Source organism: Lissotriton helveticus, chromosome 1_2 (genome assembly GCF_964261635.1).
Source record: "Lissotriton helveticus chromosome 1_2, aLisHel1.1, whole genome shotgun sequence".
In the NCBI taxonomy this organism is placed as follows: domain Eukaryota; kingdom Metazoa; phylum Chordata; class Amphibia; order Caudata; family Salamandridae; genus Lissotriton; species Lissotriton helveticus.
In genome coordinates this window covers 250,553,341-250,574,112 of record NC_136058.1, presented here as the reverse complement: position 1 = coordinate 250,574,112, position 20,772 = coordinate 250,553,341, and the positions used below count along the sequence as shown (strand labels likewise).

At 44.3% G+C, this 20,772-nt stretch overlaps 1 pseudogene across 1 annotated transcript in view; it reads right to left on the bottom strand.

Annotated features, from left to right (window-relative positions):
• The window catches only part of LOC144800450 (vitamin D3 hydroxylase-associated protein-like), a 370,773-nt pseudogene that overhangs the window by 37,750 nt on the left and 312,251 nt on the right, over positions 1–20,772 (bottom strand). The window contains exon 12 of the transcript XR_013604355.1: positions 18,550–18,589. The product of XR_013604355.1 is annotated as a vitamin D3 hydroxylase-associated protein-like (transcript). The remainder of the gene's footprint in view (positions 1–18,549; positions 18,590–20,772) is intronic.

The window sequence follows — 20,772 nt, the reverse complement described above, 5'->3', positions numbered from 1 at the left end:
AACTAAGTGAACCACAACAATTTTAGTACCACTGTTTGACATGTTACCATTTCTTTAGGAGTAGAGTGATGTACATATGGATGCATAGGCAACATGGTGTGGCAAGACACAAGCTGGCCAGAATCACACTAGGCATGGAGGAAAATATTGTCATACTGCTTCACAACATGGGAGAGTAAATACAAATTCCATAAAGCTGGACAGGTATATGTGAATCTCAGTAAGGAACAAACAAGCTCATTCATTCACGTGTCATTGAGGAAAGTGCACAACATAGTATATTATTCACAGTATGCACTAAGAAGAAACTCCAGGTGAAGGAAGAGTATATATGCATGTATGCTTCGGGGACGAGGGAGGTGGTGCAGAGTAAAGGGCAGCTGTAAATGAGTGGGAATTGGGACTTTCGGGCAACATAAAGTATAGAAGCGCCTTTATATATATCTAAAGACCTGTATCAAGTGGAAGTCTCTGTAGAAATCCTATAGAAGATGTGAAAACTGGCTGAGGATTTCCCACAGTTTGGCCAGTCTTGAAAGGTCGAATGGAAAAAAACCCTCAGTTGTTTCTATGTCTAATACATATGGGGCAACAGCATGAACCTTCTTTGCCTACACTTGCATCTAAGATGAACAGAGAGGGAAGACAGTGAGGAATCCATGAAACAAGGGCTCAGCGACCACATAATGCTTTTTAAAAAGACTAATACCCCAAACCTGCCTAAACACCATCCATATTTACCAGGACCAACTCAAGTTGGAGACATTTCCAACCATAGATCACAGCATATGATGAAGCAAGCTGTAAAGTAAAGTAGCAAGTTGCCTCTATTTCAGGTGCGAAACTCACCAAGGTACCAACATTTGGTTTAAGGTGCACATAAAAAACAAACAAAAAAATAGGGCGAATTTGCTTAAAATTTTTATTAACAACCCTGAACTGATTTGAGATTTGAATATATACCGATTTCCATGACATAATAAGTGAGATTTTCACTTGTGCAGGGACTCCCAACAACCTCGTTGATTTGGCCTCATTATTTGCGATTGATCACAATATGGACAGCAGTCTATCCCAAGATGGCTTACACAATTAACGAGCCATACCTTGACGTACAAATACCACATGATTACGTGGGATGTGTTGAAAGTGGTCTCATTGTTGTGAACGAGGAGGCCTAACATGATATAAAGAACTCCTCTGATCCTTCGACCCATTTTTTGGAACTGGGAAAGATGAGACCCAAACATACTGTTAGTGGGCTAGGACACCAATCCCAGTATCCCTGAGGAATTTCACTTGCCATACCTAGTGGTTTGACATTTGCCTCTTCTCCCTTCAGGTGTGTGATTGTAGACGTTCACTAACTTCAAAAGATACCTATGGAGACCATAGGGTATTTAAGGTTCTCCTGGACCATTCCATGTGAGTTAACGTCGAATGGTATTACACCACAAACAGTGACCATATGCAGAGTAGGGACATCATTGCACAGTTTTTCTCTTTAGAGTACTATGAACATAGACAAGGTTCTGAAGAAATGCCACTAGACTTGATCTGGAAACCTGAGGCACTAAAGATGTAGATCAAATTAAAGTGACCCCCGAATGACTAAGGTTCAATTGGTCTTCTCGTGTTTTTGCTTCATAATACTGTAGAGGAAGGATGCGTATGAGAACTATAAGTCAACTCTATATTGAGGGCTCAACTGCTAATTAAGTAATTTGTACATGGCGCATATCATGCTTTCAATTAGAAACTGTAACACAAGGGTTTTTAGAATTCAGAGAAATCGCTTGGCGCTCTACTAAATGGGTAAGTGGAGGATGAATCTGTATGGTGCCACTAGGAGAAGGGATAAGCCCTGTAACCCCTCAATTTAGTGTGTTTGAAGATCCTCACAATGAAACAAAAAACAACAACCTAGGCACACATAATAATAGGATAACAGTATGTAAGTAAGTACAAGAGATAAAGCAAAATGGTTATAAAATGAGAGAAAGTATCTTCCAATGCGTTGAATAATGTTCTGTCTTTTATTATTCCTTCAGTTTTGAGCCAACGAACAGAAGAAAACCAGCCGACACGTGTTTTGTCGCATTTGGAAAATAATTCCGCGACTTCCTCATCCAAGATGTAATACTTGGTCATCGCTCATTCGGTGATAATTCCAACCCGGGTGGGCTAAATCTCGTAGATAGACCCGGGTTGATACAAAGTATCAAATATGCCGTGAATGGTAACATCCAGCGCGTTCTCACTTCGATCCAAGTAAACGATCAGATTATGAAAGAGTCTTTAAAGTGCGGGAGTCAAAGCAAGGCGAGCAGGAAAGCCGCCGCCTAAGATATCGGGCACCGTGGAGGAAAATCTTAAAGAGGAAACAATAATTCCAGTAAGTAATGAGATCTTTGGTGAGTACGCCGAATGCACCTCCACGGCCAATCACTGTGTTCCGAGTGGTGGACACATCTTCCGAATACAGCCCTGAGGAAGTTGCGGTATTAATTTCCAAATGCGACGAAACACATGTCGGCTGGTTTTCTTCTGTTCGTTGGCTCAAAACTGAAGGAATAAAAGACAGAACATTTTTCAACACATCGGAAACTATTTTCTCTCATTTTGTAACCATTTCACTTTATCTCTTGTACTTACTTACATGCTGTTTTCCTATTACTATGAGTGCCTAGGTTGTTGTTTTATGCTTTCAATTAGGATCACACCTATGTATGGTTATTGGTCCTAAAATGGTTTGATTTCTTGTAAATCAATATTTTAAGTTGGTCTTATGTTTATAGCAAGATATATTTTTAATATATTTGTTACATTTTTTTTCATAATTATCATGCAGTAGGTTTCAATATTTGCTTGTTTTGTTTTGTATGTTTTTATAAGCCCTCAAGAAGTCCAGATATCTTTTGGACAAAACACGCGGACTTTGCCGCCTATTAACATTATGGCTGTGATTGTCTTTATATCGCAAGAAAGAAATAAAGAATATTACTTTTCACCTCAAACAAGTACTATGATATCTGTGGGATTGAACAACTGTATTGGAACTGTGAGTTGGGATTTCTGGTTGGCTAAGGCTTGCGCCAAAGCCAGGCAGAAACCACCAATCTAGTCAGGGCAAGGGAGTTACACGCCAAAGATAACCCCTGCTCACCCCTTGGTAGCTTGGCACGAGCAGTCAGGCTTATCCCAGAGACAATGTGTAAAGCATTTCCGCAACACACACACAGCAGCAACACACTAGGCACACCACAAAAAGGAACTCCACACAAGGTTATATATAAAAATAGCCTTTGTATTACCATAAACACATTAGATCATAATCACACGGTTACACTGTGCCAACTGGCACTGGGCAGTATTTACAGGGAATTATATACACATGACAGGGCTGCGTGGGCCACTGTCAGAATCAGCACTTAGTAGAAATAGCACTTAGAGTAACTGTCGCACAAAATAACAATTGTAGAACACAACCAGTAACCACTGCTAAAAGGTAGGTAAACACTACGCAATACTAATCACCATAGGCATAGATCACGCAGGGACACATAACGTCACTAGTATAAACTATATTAGGCAAAACAACCTCCTAAGCATGAAAACACATTTAGAGGTATCACAGGCATAAAGGCATTGCACATTACGCATAAATCACATTAGCAAGAACCATGTAATTACCAACATAACCACATTAGGCAATTATCATCATAAACACAGTAGGCAATCACCTTGCGCCAAAATCACATAGGATACTGACCCCAGGCCAACTGGACTTCCACAGGGGCTCAAACGCCCTTTGTCCAACAGTGTTAGGGCAGGCTGCGCAGGCAGCCCAAGAAGAGTGTGCAAGAGTTTAGGGCCTGAATGTAGCAGCTGCCCACTACTTGCTGGGCAGCTGGGTAATCCCAAATAATATGTCCACTAAAAATAAGGAACCTAAACGGTGCAGCTGCCCACTAATTGCTGGCCAGCTGTGAGATAGGGAAAAATACTGTAAGGGCTCTCAGTGCCCTTTAAACAAATTGCGCCAAACGTTGGAGTCTTCTAGGCTCTGGAGATCATGTCCCCCTGGAGCACACTGGCTCCTGTAATGCAGGTGCGTAGGCTGGGGTAGCACGGACCCCTGATGACCCAACCGGGCCCTTTAACAACATATGCCCCCAAAACAATAGTTGGAGCCTCAGGGCTCTAAACTACCAAGAAAATGCTACCACACTGTGGGAGTGGCCCGCTGCTAACCGTGGCCACTCTACCACCTGAAATGCCCCTTCAGCGTTGGAGCCTCGAGGGCTCTAGGACCAAAATGCCCGCCAAAACACGATGGAGCCTCGTGGGCTCTAAGTACAACTATGCCCCCAAGACGTTGGAGCCTCTTGGGCTCTAAATGCAGCTGCCCCCGAGGTTGGAGCCACGTGTGCTCTAATTACAACTGCTGCCGCAAAACAACGGGGAGCCACGTAGGCTCTAAATCATCAAATGCCCCTCAACCACACATAGTCCACGTTGGAGCGGCCCTCTGCCCCAATGGGGCCGCTCTGACCGGGTGCCTCTGCCTGCCACCAGCCACTGTGAGCCCCACTCACCTGGGACTCCCCTGCAGTCTCCTTCCATCCTGGGGCCAGCACTGTGGAGCTCCTCCTCTTCGCCCGGTCCCTCTTCTGGGACCGGGACTTCAATGGAGCCGGTGAGGCTCCTGGCAATCTCCTGTGGAGGCGGGGTGGGCTCCTGTCCTCTCCTGCACCTGCAGCAACACTTCTCCGGCGGCGGGGGCAGGCACTGGCAATGTGCCTCGGGCCCCCTCCGCCTCAAAGTCCAACAACTGCAGGGCGCGGGGCTCTTCTCCGGGCATGGGCGCCCCGCTGTCAGCCACATTGCCTCTCTTCTCGCGCTGGCCTGGCTTCTCTTCTCTGGTGCCGGGTCATCCTTGGAGGCGGGGTAGGCTCCCGTCCTCGCTTCCACCGGCAAATTCCTCATCGTTGTGAGGCCACGTCCGCGGCTGGGACCAATCCTAGCACCGCGGCCTCGTGACTTCAGCAGCAGCCCGGTCGGGGATTCCTGGGCCAGCGGCAGTGAGTTTATTGGGGCAAAATGAGGGGTAGGCACCCTCTTTAAGGCAAAGTCCCTGGCGGGGTGGGCACCCGCTAGGGATAAAAAATGAGCAGATGTGCGGGGTAGGCACCCGCGTTCCTCACGCACAATCCAAGGTAGGCTCCCGTGATTGAGGCACAAATGCAGGGGAATCCCTATGCCAAATGCTTGCAGCTCCGTGCTGCAACTTGAAATAAAAGCGCTCCCATGGAGGAAAAACAAAGCGCTTCCCAGGCGCTTAAAGTATGCAAAAGTCCAGAGCAAAGTTCAGGGAAGGAAGGCAGGGGGGCAAAGGCTGGGTCCGGGGTCCAGCTCACAGGGCCCTCCAGGCAGAGAGGCAGTCCCCAGTGGCGGTAGCTCCTGGCGCCCAGCAGCAGGCCCCCGTCAAGATAGGATCCAGGGAGAGAACCTTTTCCATGGGGTCACAACTGTGGGGAAAAATATCTCTCAATTCCATATTCTCCTCCACACTATCTCAGACCTTCTGAGTTAACCGCTCTGACCAAGCTGCTTGCTCCGTGCTCCTGAACACCCCTCCCCTTAGAAATCTATTAACTCCTGACCCCATGACCTGTAGTGCCCTCATTGACACGTCATGGGTTAACAGCTGTGGAAAGCCTCTGAATCTTACAGGTTTGCTTAAACTTGCTTTCTGGTCCCTTGTGCCCATATATTGCTCTATGTTCTGGGCCTACGTGGCACTTCTATTTGTATATGTACAACCATATTTGGCCTTGGGCACATTGTATGAGTTTACTGATGACTGCACTTTCTGCCCTATATATTCTGCTGTGACTATTCATGAGGGGCAGAAGAAGCTTGTTCCAAGACGTGACACTGCGTCTGCATTCTGCCTTGGCATGCCAATAAACGGACAAAGGTGCAAGAACATTTCCTGTGTTTTGGGAGGCAGCTGTGGTTTATTTGCTTTGTGTCGCTCTGCGGAGGGTTGGAGGATTTATTGCCCAACTTAATGGATTTATTACCTAACAGAAGTGGTGTTCAGAAGTGGGACATTGAAGGACTGTAATGTCACCAGTTGGTAAGTAGGCTGTAAAGCTAAAATAACTTGCTGGCGTTACCTTTCAGTGTTTCAAATGCTCAGTTAGAACATAGTTTTTTAAAAAAAAAAGAGAGAGGAGGTAGTAACTGGCATCGAATTTAACTAGGGGACTGTAGAGAAACAATTGATTGATTTTTTTCATCATTGATTGAATTCTTTTCCATCAAGTGATTGAAATTTTTATCATCATTGAAATATTTCTCTGTATCAACACCTTGGAGTTGATATGCGACAGGGGTCTACGGGACGCCATAACGCAACAGGAGAGCCTAGGCACGACAATAATTTATGACCCAAGAGTAGAGGGATGAAGAGATAAAAACAACTCTCCCAGAAGTGTAGCGAGGGAAGCGGTGACCATTGGCTGGCTGCAGGACACAAGGAAATGTTTTTCAATTTTGCACTGTCCTGTCATTGATCAATGACTGTATTTAATTATGTTTAGAGTCTTTTAAAAAGTATTGTCCTGCTATGTTTATTTGAAATGCTTCTTTGAATGATATCACAACAAGTTGCATCAGAGAAGTCAAATTGTTTTATGTGGTGTCTGAGTGTTGCACAATTGTATATTTTTTCTCTCAAGTCTCTCTATCCAAATCTTAACAAATTTTTACTTCCAGGAGACATATTTATTTATCTTTCAGGGTTTAAAAAATTGTGAGTGAAGGGCACAATGGGTTCTGGCAATTCTAAAGAAACTATGGAGGTGGTAAGGCCTCGCATGGTGAAAAAGACAAAGAAATTATTTAAAGAACTGTCATTAGAGAAGGATTTTAAATTACCAGCAGATAGCCCTGCAGCTCAGGTTGTGAAAGATACAAATTGTTTAGAATATGTAACTCCTTTTTGCGCGCTAGTATGGACGTGGAAAGGGAATGACGGGCTGTGGCCTAGATTTGGTTCTCTTGAGATAGATGATATTGAACGCTTGACAGAACGTATACACTTAAAGGGTGACCCATCATGGGATTCACATTATGTAAAAGATTGTTTACAGCAGTGGCTTTCAATTGCAAAAAATAAAGCTCTCCTTTCAAAAAAGAAAGGCCAGGGGAATGCCTCCACTGAACATAAAGTGTGTTCTGCAATTGCAATGGTGAATAGTGAGTGCAAGAAGCCTACTAAAAAAGAGCTAGAATTAGCAAAAGATTGGCCCACATCTTATAGCCAGTGTTTATTAGAATTAAGTAACTATGTGCAAACAGAGCAGCATTTGTTGTCACTATGGCAAAAGTGTGGGTTTTCAACAATTGAAGCAGACCGGGTTAAAGAAATACCAAATGCCACTACTTCTAGACGGGCTGCTGCTCTGCTATGTATTTGGACGCACCGCCAAGTAAATGATGATATAAATACGTTGAAAAAACTGTTTATCGCCTCCAAGCCTCAAGGCCTTTTTGTCAAACTGGGGGAAGGAACAGACAATGGGCAAATAACTAGTAGCGCATTGACTGAGGAGGAGATTTTGTTGCTTACTGAGGAAAAAAGGAAAAGACAGAGAGTAAATGCAACTAGTGAATTTAATTCCTGGGTCTCAGATAGAGCCAGCAATGAGAACAGCCACCAAACATTGGGACAAAACATCCAGTCTGCAGGGCCTGTTTCTCCTGCACCTCAATTCTCATCCCCTCTTCCAGCAACTTCAATTTACCCATCACTTTCAGGCCCCTACAACCAGTGTGAAAGACATAACACACCTGAGCAAGCACTGGCTTCACAACAAAGCTTAGCACGTGTACCTTATTTTCACATATCCCTGGAAGGTGATTTAACTAGGGTACCTGACATACCAACTAACGCCAGAGAGGGCAGTTTTAGACCACCAGTCTTGAATGGGCACTTATCCTTAGGAGGGGACATGCTACATGCTTTTGAATCCCCAGCCCAACCTTCCACTTTTGGTCTGAGTGAAGATTTAGGGCTGAGTGCAAAAGAGAGAAAAGATGAGGAGGAACATGAGCAGTTGACACACCTGAGGAAAGAGGCAGATGAGTTCCAAGAAGAAGTAAACACTGATAGGGAGGAAATACAACGCTCCATTAATAAACTACAGGATAAGCTAGAGAGAAGGGAACGGCTGATACATATACGGTCACAAACACGGACCCTAAAGGGAAAGGGTGAGAACTCATATACTGATGACATACTATTGAACACTAAAATAACTGCACCAAAAATAGTGTTGGGGGGGACAGCCATGCTAAAACCATGGACCCCCTTGGAGGCAACCCAAATGACTAAGGACGCGCCTGACCCACTGACTGCCAGTGTAAAATATTATGAGTGGCTTCATAAAATATGTATTGCCTATACCCCCGTCCCTCGAGATGTAGAAATGCTATTAAAAATAGGATATGGGAGCAGATGGTCTTTAGTAAAAAGTGCATTCCAAATTCCACAGGAAAGGGATTGGACCATACTGACTAATAATATGGATGTCACAGAAAATAGATTGATTCATTGGTTAGAGTCTATCAGGGACACAATTAATGGGCTAGCAGTTAAACATGGTGATTTTTCTCAAGTCACTGCCACGTTGCAGAAGCCAGGTGAGTCAGTGGCTGATTACATCTTAAGGTACAATGAAGCATGGGATAACAGTGCAGGGGTACCACGCACCACAGAGGCCTATAAGGTATTGGCTACGCAAACCCTTATGAATGGATTGCTAGCTTCTGTGGCCCACAGTTGTAAATTACGCCACCCTGATTGGTCCACTAAAGGATATAACGAGTTGTGCACGCTTCTCATAACTATGGAAAGAGATGGTATTTTTAAGGTAAGAAAGGACATCACTAAAAATGACAAAGGAATGATGTTGCAGCAAATACAAAGAGAGGAGGAGCCAGAGGGAATGTACTATCAGGGGGCACAGCAAAGATGGGATAATGGACAAGGATACCAGAGGAGAGACAAGAGTGGGGATCGGTGCTATAATTGCCAGAGGTATGGGCACTGGGCACGCAATTGTAGAAATAATAGAGGTAGAAGGTACTGGAATGAGAGAAGTGACCAGTATAATAGAAATGATAGAAACAGGAATGAAAGGTCAGACAGAAATGAGACCCAGCCATCTGCACCACCCATGCCCAGAGACCTGAAGCAGACCCAGCACTCCATGAGGAATCCTTTCCAGGAGCAACATGGATCAGCATAGGACAACGCGGAGAGAGAGATGGGACAAACTGCAGCAACCAGAGCCCAGTGCTTTATGATGAAGGTATCCGAGACACCAGAGGAGAATCCCATGTTTCAAATTAAGGTAGGAGATAAAGAGATCGATTTCCTAATAGACAGTGGTGCAACCCTATCTGCAGTAAGAAACAAGTTGGGTCCTGGTAGTGGTGAAACAGTCACTACTATAGCGGTAAATGGAATGATGATGCATGAAGAATTGTCAGAACCCCTACCAGTTTCTGTTGATGACTTCACAATGACACATCAGTTTCTGCTGTCACCAGATGCACCCATCAATTTGCTGGGGAGAGACCTCCTCTGTAAATTGCATGCAACATTATATTTTTCACAAAATGGGATTTACTTACAAGTACCTGAGAACAGGTTAGAATTGGCTAATAGAGCACTTACTGCTTGCAAATTAAGTGAGGACTCTGTGTTATGTGCACCCCCTGTCTTCTCTCTCTCTCCAACACGTTACCAATGGACTCCATTACATGGAGATTTTTATGAAAACATGTTTCAAGAACTGTTTAAATACAGCCCTGACATTGAGAGTGAATTGGTCACTCATTTAGTGCAGTTGACATTAGTACCTGAGCCCATGCACTGTACTGCAGCATTTTTCACAGGAGCAGTGCCTGAATGGTACGCCTACAGGGCAGACAAACATTTGCACTGGACAATGGAGTTGTTTGAGCACACATTATATGTAGGAAAAGAAGGGTGTGCAGTGAGCATTAAACTGGGACCACAGGAAATGAGATTATTTCAAGTGCCAGATTCTGAACCACATGTATCCATAGCTGTAGCACCAGGTTACTACCCTAAGGATTTGGGCCCCATGGTCAAACTCCTTCAGGACTTACCTAGAACAAAGGATTTTACATTTCCTTTAGGACTGGTGTCCGTGTTAGGAGATGGAGAAGGGTGGTGTTGGACGTTGTGTATGAACAGAAAGGACAAGACTGCAGTTTTTGACAAACTTGAAGGGAATATGGCTTTACAGCTGACTAAAATTAAAATTCTAGAGCAAGTGAACTCAGAGGTCTGGGCAAAACACAAAAATGAGGCAGGATTATTGAAAACATACCCTCCCCATAAAGTGACACTTAAAGAGAATGCTGAATTACCTTATGTCCGTCAGTAAAGGCTGTCACCTCAGGCTGAGGAGGGAATAAAACCTGTGATTGAATCTCTCTTGCAGCAAGGTATCATTAAAAAGACATCCAGCCCCTGTAATAGTCCTATCATTCCATTACCCAAGGGCAATACTGGGCAGTATAGGTTCATACAGGACTTACGACAGATAAACAACATTGTGGAGAAGTGTGGCTCACTGGTTAGAGGAGGCAGACCTGGTAGCAGAGGTCAGCCCGGGACCAGGGTTCAATTCCCGGCTCGGCGGGGTCTAGAGTCCTAAAATGTCCATGGACTCGACAATTCTCGCTCCGGTGCCTACTCAATTCATGGGTTCACACTCTGCGACTCTGGGCAATAGCTTGCTTAATCTCCACAACGGCCCCTCGCGGCGGGATGCCTGGCTTTCACCTTGTGGATACCTTGCCGGGGTTATCTCACAGGGGGATACCAGGACGGGTTCCCTAAGCAAGCGCTTAGAAACCGCTTGGTGATTTGCGCTATATAAATTCCTGTACATTGTGGTTCCCTTAGCACCTGTTGTGCCTGACACAAATACCATATTATCTTCTATACCTGTAGAGGCAGAGTACTTTTCAGTCATTGATCTCTTCTCTGCATTTTTCAGTATTAGAGTCCATCCAGAGAGCGAGTACCTTTTTGCTTTCACAGTGAAAGATACCCAATATACTTTCAGAAGACTGGCACAAGGCTATACTGAGAGTCCCACGGTCTATGCGCAGGCAGTAAAGAGAGACCTGGATAGCCTACACCTGGAAGGAGGTAGCATCATCTTGCAGTATGCTGATGATCTACTTGTGGCATCTCCATCCCTTGAAGCTTGTGAAAAAGACACTGTAGCGCTGCTGAATCACCTCCAGGAGAGAGGACACAAAGCTTCATTGTCAAAATTCCAGTGCTGCCAAAAAGAGGTGACTTACCTGGGTTATGTGGTATCCAAAGGAACACGCCGCATATCACCCGACAGGATCAAAATGATTCAGGGCATGAGGCCTCCGTCCACCAAGAAAGGAATGCTGTCATTCCTGGGGATGATGAACTACTGCCGCCAGTGGATCCCTGAGTACAGATCCTATGGTGCCATCCTGCGACAATGTACACTACAAGATGCTCCCAACAACATTGTATGGACTAATGAACTTGCAAACTGTTTTAAGAAACTGAAAGAGACTTTGTGTGCTGCGCCAGCCCTGGGGCTGCCTGATTACAAACTGCCCTTCCATCTCTATGTGTCAGAGCAAAATGGCATTGCAAATGGTGTGCTGACACAGCAGCATGGCTCTGGAAAAAGACCTGTGGCATACTACTCCGTGACTTTGCCCGCAGCAGTAACTGGGCATCCAGCTTGCTTGAGAGCAGTGGCATCAGCAGCTGTGATGGTAGAGAGGACGGCTCCCATTGTGTTGGACTACCCTTGTATTGTTTATGTGCCACATTCGGTACAGTTGTTGTTGTCATCTGCAGCAACACAACATTTTTCGGCAGCCAGGCAAACAGGTTATGAGGTCACTCTGTTGTCTAACACCAATATCACCATTAAAAGATGCCCACCTGTTAATTTGGCAACATTATTACCTCCACTAGGTGATTCAGATGAGACCCCTGACCATGACTGTGTTGAAGTTGTAGAGACATGCACCACACCCAGACCAGACTTGCAGCAAACACCATTAGAAAAAACTGACTATGAATGGTACACTGATGGTTCCTCTAGCAGACTAACAGACACTGATTGCAGAGCAGGGTATGCTATAACAACAGTAGACACCATAATTGAAAGTGCAGCCCTCCCACCTGGCACATCTGCCCAGCAAGCCGAGCTGTATGCTGTCACAAGGGCATGCATCCTAGCTGAGGTGAAAGATGTTAATATTTACACTGATTCACGTTATGCCTTTGGAGTTGTCCATGATTTTGGCCAGCTGTGGCAGTATCGTGGTTTCATTACAGCAGCAGGACGCCCCATTCAAAATGGCCCCTTAGTAAAGAATTTACTACAGGCAATACTACTGCCCAACAGAATAGCAGTAATAAAATGTGAGGCACATACAGGAGCTAATACTGAGATAGCCAGAGGTAACGCGATGGCTGACACAGCAGCAAAAGAGAGCATGTTACAGCCAGTACAGATGGTGCCTTCAATGGCAAAAAGTATTCCAAAAATACAGCTGATTCAGAGACAATTGTTGCTAGCTGATGTGAAAGAAGCACAATGGTCTGCACCTCCAGAGGAAGAAAGAGCGTGGAGTGATGCTGGATGTGAGCCAAATGATGAGGGATTGTGGGTACACAAGGATGGGAGGCCTGTGGCCCCACGCAGTATGTTCCTGCCCCTTACAAGGCTTGCCCATGGACCCACTCACATGGCTCAAGGAGGGATGAATGCTTTGATTAGACAAGAATGGTTTGCACCAGGGATAACAGCTTTTACTGCGCAATTCTGCTCCCAATGTCTTGTCTGTGCCCAACATGCTAAAGGTCGGTCCCCCGCTACCCATGATCACTTGCCAGTACCAGAGGGTCCCTTTACCAACATTCAAATAGACTTCGCCTACATGCCCCCAGTGAATGGATTCAAATATTTGTTGGTATGTGTGGATCAGTTTTCAAAATGGGTGGAGGCGTTTGCCACTAGGAAGAATGATGCAGCAACTGTTGTGCGATGCTTGATGAATGATATAATACCCCGATTTGGGGTCCCCCAGAGCATAAACAGTGACAGAGGGGGTGAATTTGTTGCTGCCATTGTGGAAAAGATGTGTGAGTGTTTGGGAATAGAGTGGAAACTGCATGCCCCATACCACCCACAAAGTTCAGGGCAGGTGGAGAGAATGAACTCCACAATAAAACATAAATTAGCCAAAACAACTGATGCAACAGGCCTGAAATGGCCAGAGGCGCTGCCTTTGGTGCTGCATGCCATAAGAGCAACACAATCTAGAACAACTCTCTTGTCCCCACATGAGGTATTGATGGGGCGGCCTATGTCGGTGGGGTTGAGGTTGCCTCTCACAGCATCCCAAGCAGCACTGCTGTGGACGGATGAGCAGATTTCTGACTATGCTGTACAATTATCAGTGGTATTGAGACATCACCATCTCCAGGTGAAGGAAGCTTTGCCCCATCCTTCCTTAGAACAAACACACCCTTTTAAACCTGGCGACATGGTCATGGTGAGAAAAATAAAAAATGTTTCTCTTACTTCTAGGTGGACTGGACCCCACGTTGTGCTCCTGGTTACCAGAACATCGCTAAAGGTGGAGGGACGTCCCGAGTGGCTGCACGGAACACGATGCAGAGCTGCACCAACAACGCCTGAGGCAGAGTCACCTTTAACAGATGAGCAACGACCACACGTGGAGCAGCGCGAAACACAGGACAAGGGGGAGACAGACCAGACCTTTCCTAACAACAACGCTGAGGGTCCTTCATCAAGTGTCCCAGGAACGGTGACACCAACTGATGCTGTTGAGTGAAGCACGCAGGGCAGGTCCGTGAAACCGCCCCTGAACAAGACGACTACGGACCAGGAGGAGAAGCAGATGACAGCACACCACAAGAACTTTCATTATTGACACTTACAGAAAGTACCCTGGAACTGAGACAGAAAGGCACTGCCTAACAACATTTTAAATTCTGAAAGTGACATTTACCACTGTCCAGAAAATGCATTGCATTATGCTAACAATATTTTTGAGTACCATAATTATGTGTGTGCTACCTGTACTGCAACAACCTGCTGACCATCCCCTCATTGCAGTACATGAGAAAGTTGCCCAGGCTTTAGGTCTTCAAAATTGCTGGATTTGTAGAGAGTTATCCAGACACCCCAGTGACCCTATTGGCCTTTATGAAACGCCTGTGCCTATACAAAATTATGCGCAAGGAATAGGATGCCTCATATCCAATGTAACATGGGATTGTGGAGAAGGAAAGATTGGATGGTACCCACGGTGTACCATACTGCCAAATATTCAAGCCCAATACCAAGTATCTCCTACAGTAGAATACAAAGACAAGGAAAAAGCATTTCCTGTATGTTTAAAGCATCATGTTTCAGGATATAACCCAGATTCGCAATACTTAGGACATTTAAAAAGTAGCAAGTGTCCTAACATATTAGAATTTGATAATATCACAGGGAATTGGAACATAAAAGACAGACAGTTAGTAAGTAGGAACTGGACAGCAAAGGTACGAGGAAAACAAGTAAACTATACTTTGCATTACTGGAACATCACTGTAGATGGAGAGACACTGTTAGTAACACCTGATGGTCTTCTATATGATCCATTTATTGAGCAAAAGAATAAGCATGCTAGGGCACCAAATGTGATTTCTAAAATATTAGAATACCCCTTATGGTCAGCTCGCTGCTCATACATGGCACCATGGGCAAATGTTACGCTTATAAATTCTTCATGGATTGATTACAAATGGTGTGATCAATTCCAAAACACTTTCCCTGAAGGGGTAGGCCTTCCACTCAGTAAATATCACACATTAGACACACAGTTACAGGGCGGAATGTATTTTGTTTGTGGCACTAAAACATACAAGGTGCTTCCCCGGCACTGGGAAGGCATGTGTGCTATTTCTTACCTTACACCAAACATTTCAGTCGTGCCACGCATTGCAGCCCATGAGCCACTAAATTTGGAGAGTTTTGCTCATAGATATAAAAGAGATATACATGCACCTATTCTGGAAACTAGACGGGGCCTATTCTTTGAACTAATGCGTATATTTATCCCTGGATATGGGGTATATGATTTAGAATTGGCTCTAGTTAATATGTCTGCTGAGCTAGCTGTAGCATTCAATGCAACAAGAGATGCACTTCAACAGTTGCAGATGGAAATTAACTCAGTAGCTGCCATGACTATTCAACATCGGATTGCACTTGACCTCCTGACACTACAACAAGGAGGACTGTGCGTTTTATTAAATTCCTCCTGCTGTTATTTTTTAAACAAAAGTGGGAACATAGCAAGGGATGTGGCACAAATTAAGAATGCAGTTCACATATTCCGTGGAGCAGGGAAAATTACAGATTCTGATGACTGGTCCTGGCTATGGTCATGGCTACCAACAGGATGGTTAAAGCACTTACTTTTAGCACTACTAGGTATCTTTTTAACAATAGTGATATTTTTGTGTTGTCTTCAGTGTTGCTGCTCCATGGTACAGCAATGGTGTACTAAAAGCATCCATTCAATTTCCGCAGTTAAAATTCTACCTCCTACAGAGCAGGAGCTAGCCTACAAATATCTCCAAATACAACAGGATGTAGAGAAAGCACACAAAGAAACATTTCAATTAATGGCTATAGAGATATAATATAAAAGCATTAAGTATTAGTATATAATTTTATCTATGTAGAAAAATGAATACGGCTTGGATGGGTCTACGCCAATATATGCATGTTATTTAAACACTGTGTGATGCTAGTCAAAGATAAGTACATTTTCGATATTTCTACCATATGTATATATTCATATTTTTCTTACAATGGTATTTGATATTGCTATCAAAAAGGAGGGATATTGTGGGGAAAAATATCTCTCAATTCCATATTCTCCTCCACACTATCTCAGACCTTCTGAGTTAACCGCTCTGACCAAGCTGCTTGCTCCATGCTCCTGAACACCCCTCCCCTTAGAAATCTATTAACTTCTGACCCCATGACCTGTAGTGCCCTCATTGACACGTCATGGGTTAACAGCTGTGGAAAGCCTCTGAATCTTACAGGTTTGCTTAAACTTGCTTTCTGGTCCCTTGTGCCCATATATTGCTCTATGTTCTGGGCCTGCGTGGCACTTCTATTTGTATATGTACAACCATATTTGGCCTTGGGCACATTGTATGAGTTTACTGATGACTGCACTTTCTGCCCTATATATTCTGCTGTGACTATTCATGAGGGGCAGAAGAAGCTTGTTCCAAGACGTGACACTGCGTCTGCATTCTGCCTTGGCATGCCAATAAACGGACAAAGGTGCAAGAACATTTCCTGTGTTTTGGGAGGCAGCTGTGGTTTATTTGCTTTATGTCGCTCTGCGGAGGGTTGGAGGATTTATTGCCCAACTTAATGGATTTATTACCTAACAACCCCTTTTTATACACATAGCTCTTTTTGTCTGGTAGCACAGTTTTAAGGAAAAACCAGATGCTACTGGTTTTGGAGCACTTTGTTGTGCTCAGCCCCTCTCCCCATTCACAGGACAGGCTAGGGTCATCTGACACACTGCAGGGGGCGGAGCCAGCATTGTGGAGGGAAGGTCCAGCCCTATTCAGGTCCCAGGTGCACTCCTCCCTCCCATCAACATGCAGATCTCTCCATTCACCACCGGGGCAGACCCATCCTGACACCTGGAGCCAGGCACACCAGCCAGCTCCAGCCAATCACAAGCCAGACAGTCAATTCACATTTACTACACAGACATGCCAACTTCTAGAAGTGGCACTTCCACATCGGATACATTAAATCTGCGCACATCATCGTTCAGCATTTAATCTCACGAGTTTGCACATACCATACTCGCCCCTGCACATCAGGAACTACCATGGGCACACACATTCCCCATGCATTCCTATGGGAGGGCAGGCCAATCTCACAACATGCGCAGAAGCCAAAAACAACCAACACCAAGTCACGTTTAAAAGCAAAAAGTTTAGGGGTGAACCTGCCAAAAGGGCCAAGTCCGACAGGAACCTATAGCTATGTATTTTTAAATGTCTTCTTGGGCAAATTGAGAGTGGTTGTATTGTTTGGCGTACCCCTCCCAATAACTGTGTTTATTATTTTAGCGATATTTTAGTTTTTCTAAACGGTTAACTTAAGGAGTGGCTAGTTGATTTATGCTTGTATTCTATGTGCTAAATAAATATGCCAGTGCCAGTTGATGAGAATCCTAGTTGTTAGAAAGACTTGGGTGATATTATCAAGGGCTGGCGATAACATTATCGCCGCTTTAGCGTCCGTTTTCTGGCGAAAAGCGGTGATAATTTTATCGCTTTATTAACAATGACAGGCTAGCGCTTGTTTCCTATCGCCTCGCCTCGCATCGCTAATGAGATGCAAGGTAGGCGTGCCCCTTACAACTACATTATAAAATATCGCTAACGGTGCTTCGATGTATTTACAACGAAGCCCCGTCCAGTTTAACGCTGATTTTTTTCACACTAACTGGGCCTTAACACTGGAATTCAACGTCTGTTAAATTCCAGACTACGGCATACCTAACATGGGAGATGGATTGTCTGGCAAAGACCACAGGCCCTATCATCAAGGATATCGCTGTTTTCCATGGAACATCACTAGAAAACCAGCATTCTTCCATGGAAAATGGCGATATCCCCGCTATCGCTAGAATATTTATCGCCATAGCGCTAAGTGTTGTTAATACAGCACTAACATGGCGATAAGTTCCAGCGATAGCCGGCAATAGGAAAATGTGGGCTAAGCGGGGTCAGTGATACTTATCTCTCACGCTTGATAATATGCCTCTAGATTGCATATCATATATGTTATAGAGGAAGCCGTCCTAATGTTCACAGGTATTACCAGTCACTTCTATGGAGTAAAATCGGAACTATTAAATATCTAGAATACCTTTTTAGTTGTTGTTACAGGGTGTTATGTATATGGTGTGCAGCAGAAACACCACTGGTGTTTAGGATGAGGACAGTCTCAGGATGGGTGATGCATATCTAAGAGGGGGGTAATATGAAATAAGAATGGGGAGCAGTGAGGGTGGGGATGACAGGGACAGTGAGAATGGCCTGGACAGCTCATCCAAACAAATCCTATTCCAGAGGAGATCATAGAGGTGGTGGCTCTGTGTATGTTCCTCTGGATTACGCATTTGATCCTGAAATTGGATGAGATTCAAATCCGACTTAACTCTAATTCAGGCCCTTTACTTTTAAATGTGTCACAATTCCAAATATAAACAAACGAGTAATGTGTATGGAGTGGAAGTGTATCCCACATTTATATTAATGACTTGATTCTAAATAAGAATAGAAAAAAATGTGAGTACCTCCACAGCAGCATGTTGTGCCCAGACCTCTTTTGCAGACCTACAGGAATCAAGCACAAGAAAACATGTTTTAAAACAAAAGTCTTTTACACCATTGACCTCTAAATTGATATTCATATAACAAGATTTGTGTTTTGTTACAAGAGTGACTCTGAAGGTCTAGGTATTTTGTTAGTATGTTTCTCTGAATTTAAGCTCTGCAGACATCGATGTCAACCAATAACATACCACCTCATAGAAGTGAGTTTAAATTCACATTACACAGTATTAGTTTATACTATACCTCAACAAGATATGTTAGACAATGAATTACATTTGTTGTGATATATTTTCGCAACTGCTTAAATAAAATCCATGTGTGACGTTTCCCTCCCTTTTTTGTAGTGGTAGTAAGATTTATTTCCAAATCATACATCTTAGCATATATACACAATACAATAACATGTAAAAAATAGAGATACAAATCTGCATTACAATTTTATGAAGATATACATATAGCAATAAAGTCTCAAAAAGATAAACAACACACATTACACTTTCATCAGTTGAACTGCACAGACTTGATTACGCTTAAAATTAATCCAACACACCTAAAAAAAAAAACTCTACATAATCAGACTCAGATACAATACACATTTCTTTAAATAGGCACCATATTCAATATACGAAACAAGCTTTTAAAATTTCAGTTTTTGAATATGCAAAATGTATCTAGCTATTCTAACCACAATATCAAGCTGATTCACTGACCATAAAGTGGGGAGTGCTTTGCTACGTGATCTAAAACCATACCTTAAAAAAGTGGGTGCCAGACCATTTTCCTTTCACTTAAAAAGAGTAGGCGGACAAAGTTATACTTCATTTTTAAAGTGGAAAAGCTTTAGCATTTATTACAAAAAGTAAATTTTTTTATATGACAATATTTCAGCCAGGATCAATACCTACTCGAAGCTGAAAAATAACACACCTCAGCTGCCTTTCCGGAATCTGGGACAAATAAAAAAAATCTCTGCTCCTAGGAGCTCCTAGGAGTGGAATACTGAGAATTTTGAGTAAACTAGTATCTATCAGCAGTTACAGAAGCTAACATAACTTTCTGCTTGACAATTTTCTTCAGGGCATTTGTCCTGAGAATACTTTCACAGTCTGATATTTAAAGGCACTGGCCCATTTTGGGAGAATCGGTGTGTTCATCGGCACACTACTGACGCCGGCCATAGGTCTGTGTGGCCTCCCACGTTAGTAATCCCCCGAATGTGCTGGTAACATCATGGGTGGCCTGCCTACAACCTGCGCCCTGTGGGGGGGACTGCTGCGCCCCGAATCGCCAGGTTTACAAATCACCGCCGCTGCCCGGGACAAAGAACAGCCGGAGAAACCCACCGCCATCGGCCCCGGGCCCACTGAGGTCACCGGAGAGGCCGCGCTGTGATTGGCCAATCGCAGGAGGCTCGACTGAGGAGCCGTGCTACGATTGGGCCCGGCCGGGAAGGAGAGCAGTTTCACATGGTCAGGGTTTTCGCCTGCAGCGCCACGCTGGGATTGGCCTAATGCTTGTGAAGGACACCGCCTCTTGTAACCCTCGAGGGAGCTGCTTTTGCCGGAATAAAGAAATCGGCACCGGAGACACCAGGGTAACTGTGCAGCCGGAAGCTCCCATGAAGTGGCAGTCCTTCTTCTTCCCCGCATGCCTAAGGTAAATTGCCTGCAGCTTAGATCATAAAGTTACCGCGGGGAGAGGGTTGTCGCGAGCGGCGCCGGTGAGCGGGTATCACCTACTCGGGGTGGGGAGTCCCTGAGAGGAGATACCGGTAGCGTGCTGGGCCTGTTCCCTTTGCACAAATAAGAAGCAGCAGGGGCTTGAGTTAGCGGGGAGTCCCGTTTTCCACCACAAGCAGCATTACTTGCAACAGAAGTTTATTGTGTATGTTGGCCTTGCTTTTTGATATTTGGTCTTGCCTAAATTTTATATAAAGAATCTATGTTTTATAATTACCTGTGTGGTGTCCATCTGTGGTGTTTCATAATATTATTGTGGGTGTTGGTGCAACTGCTTTACACATTGCCTTGGGGATAAGCCTGTCTGCTCGTGCCAAGCTACCAAGGGGGTGAACAGGGGTTATCAACAGTGTGTATCCCTTTACCCTGACTATAAGTAAGGGTCCCTATTTGGTCAAAGGTACCCACCTCTGCCATCTAGAGACCCCCAATTCTACCAATTCC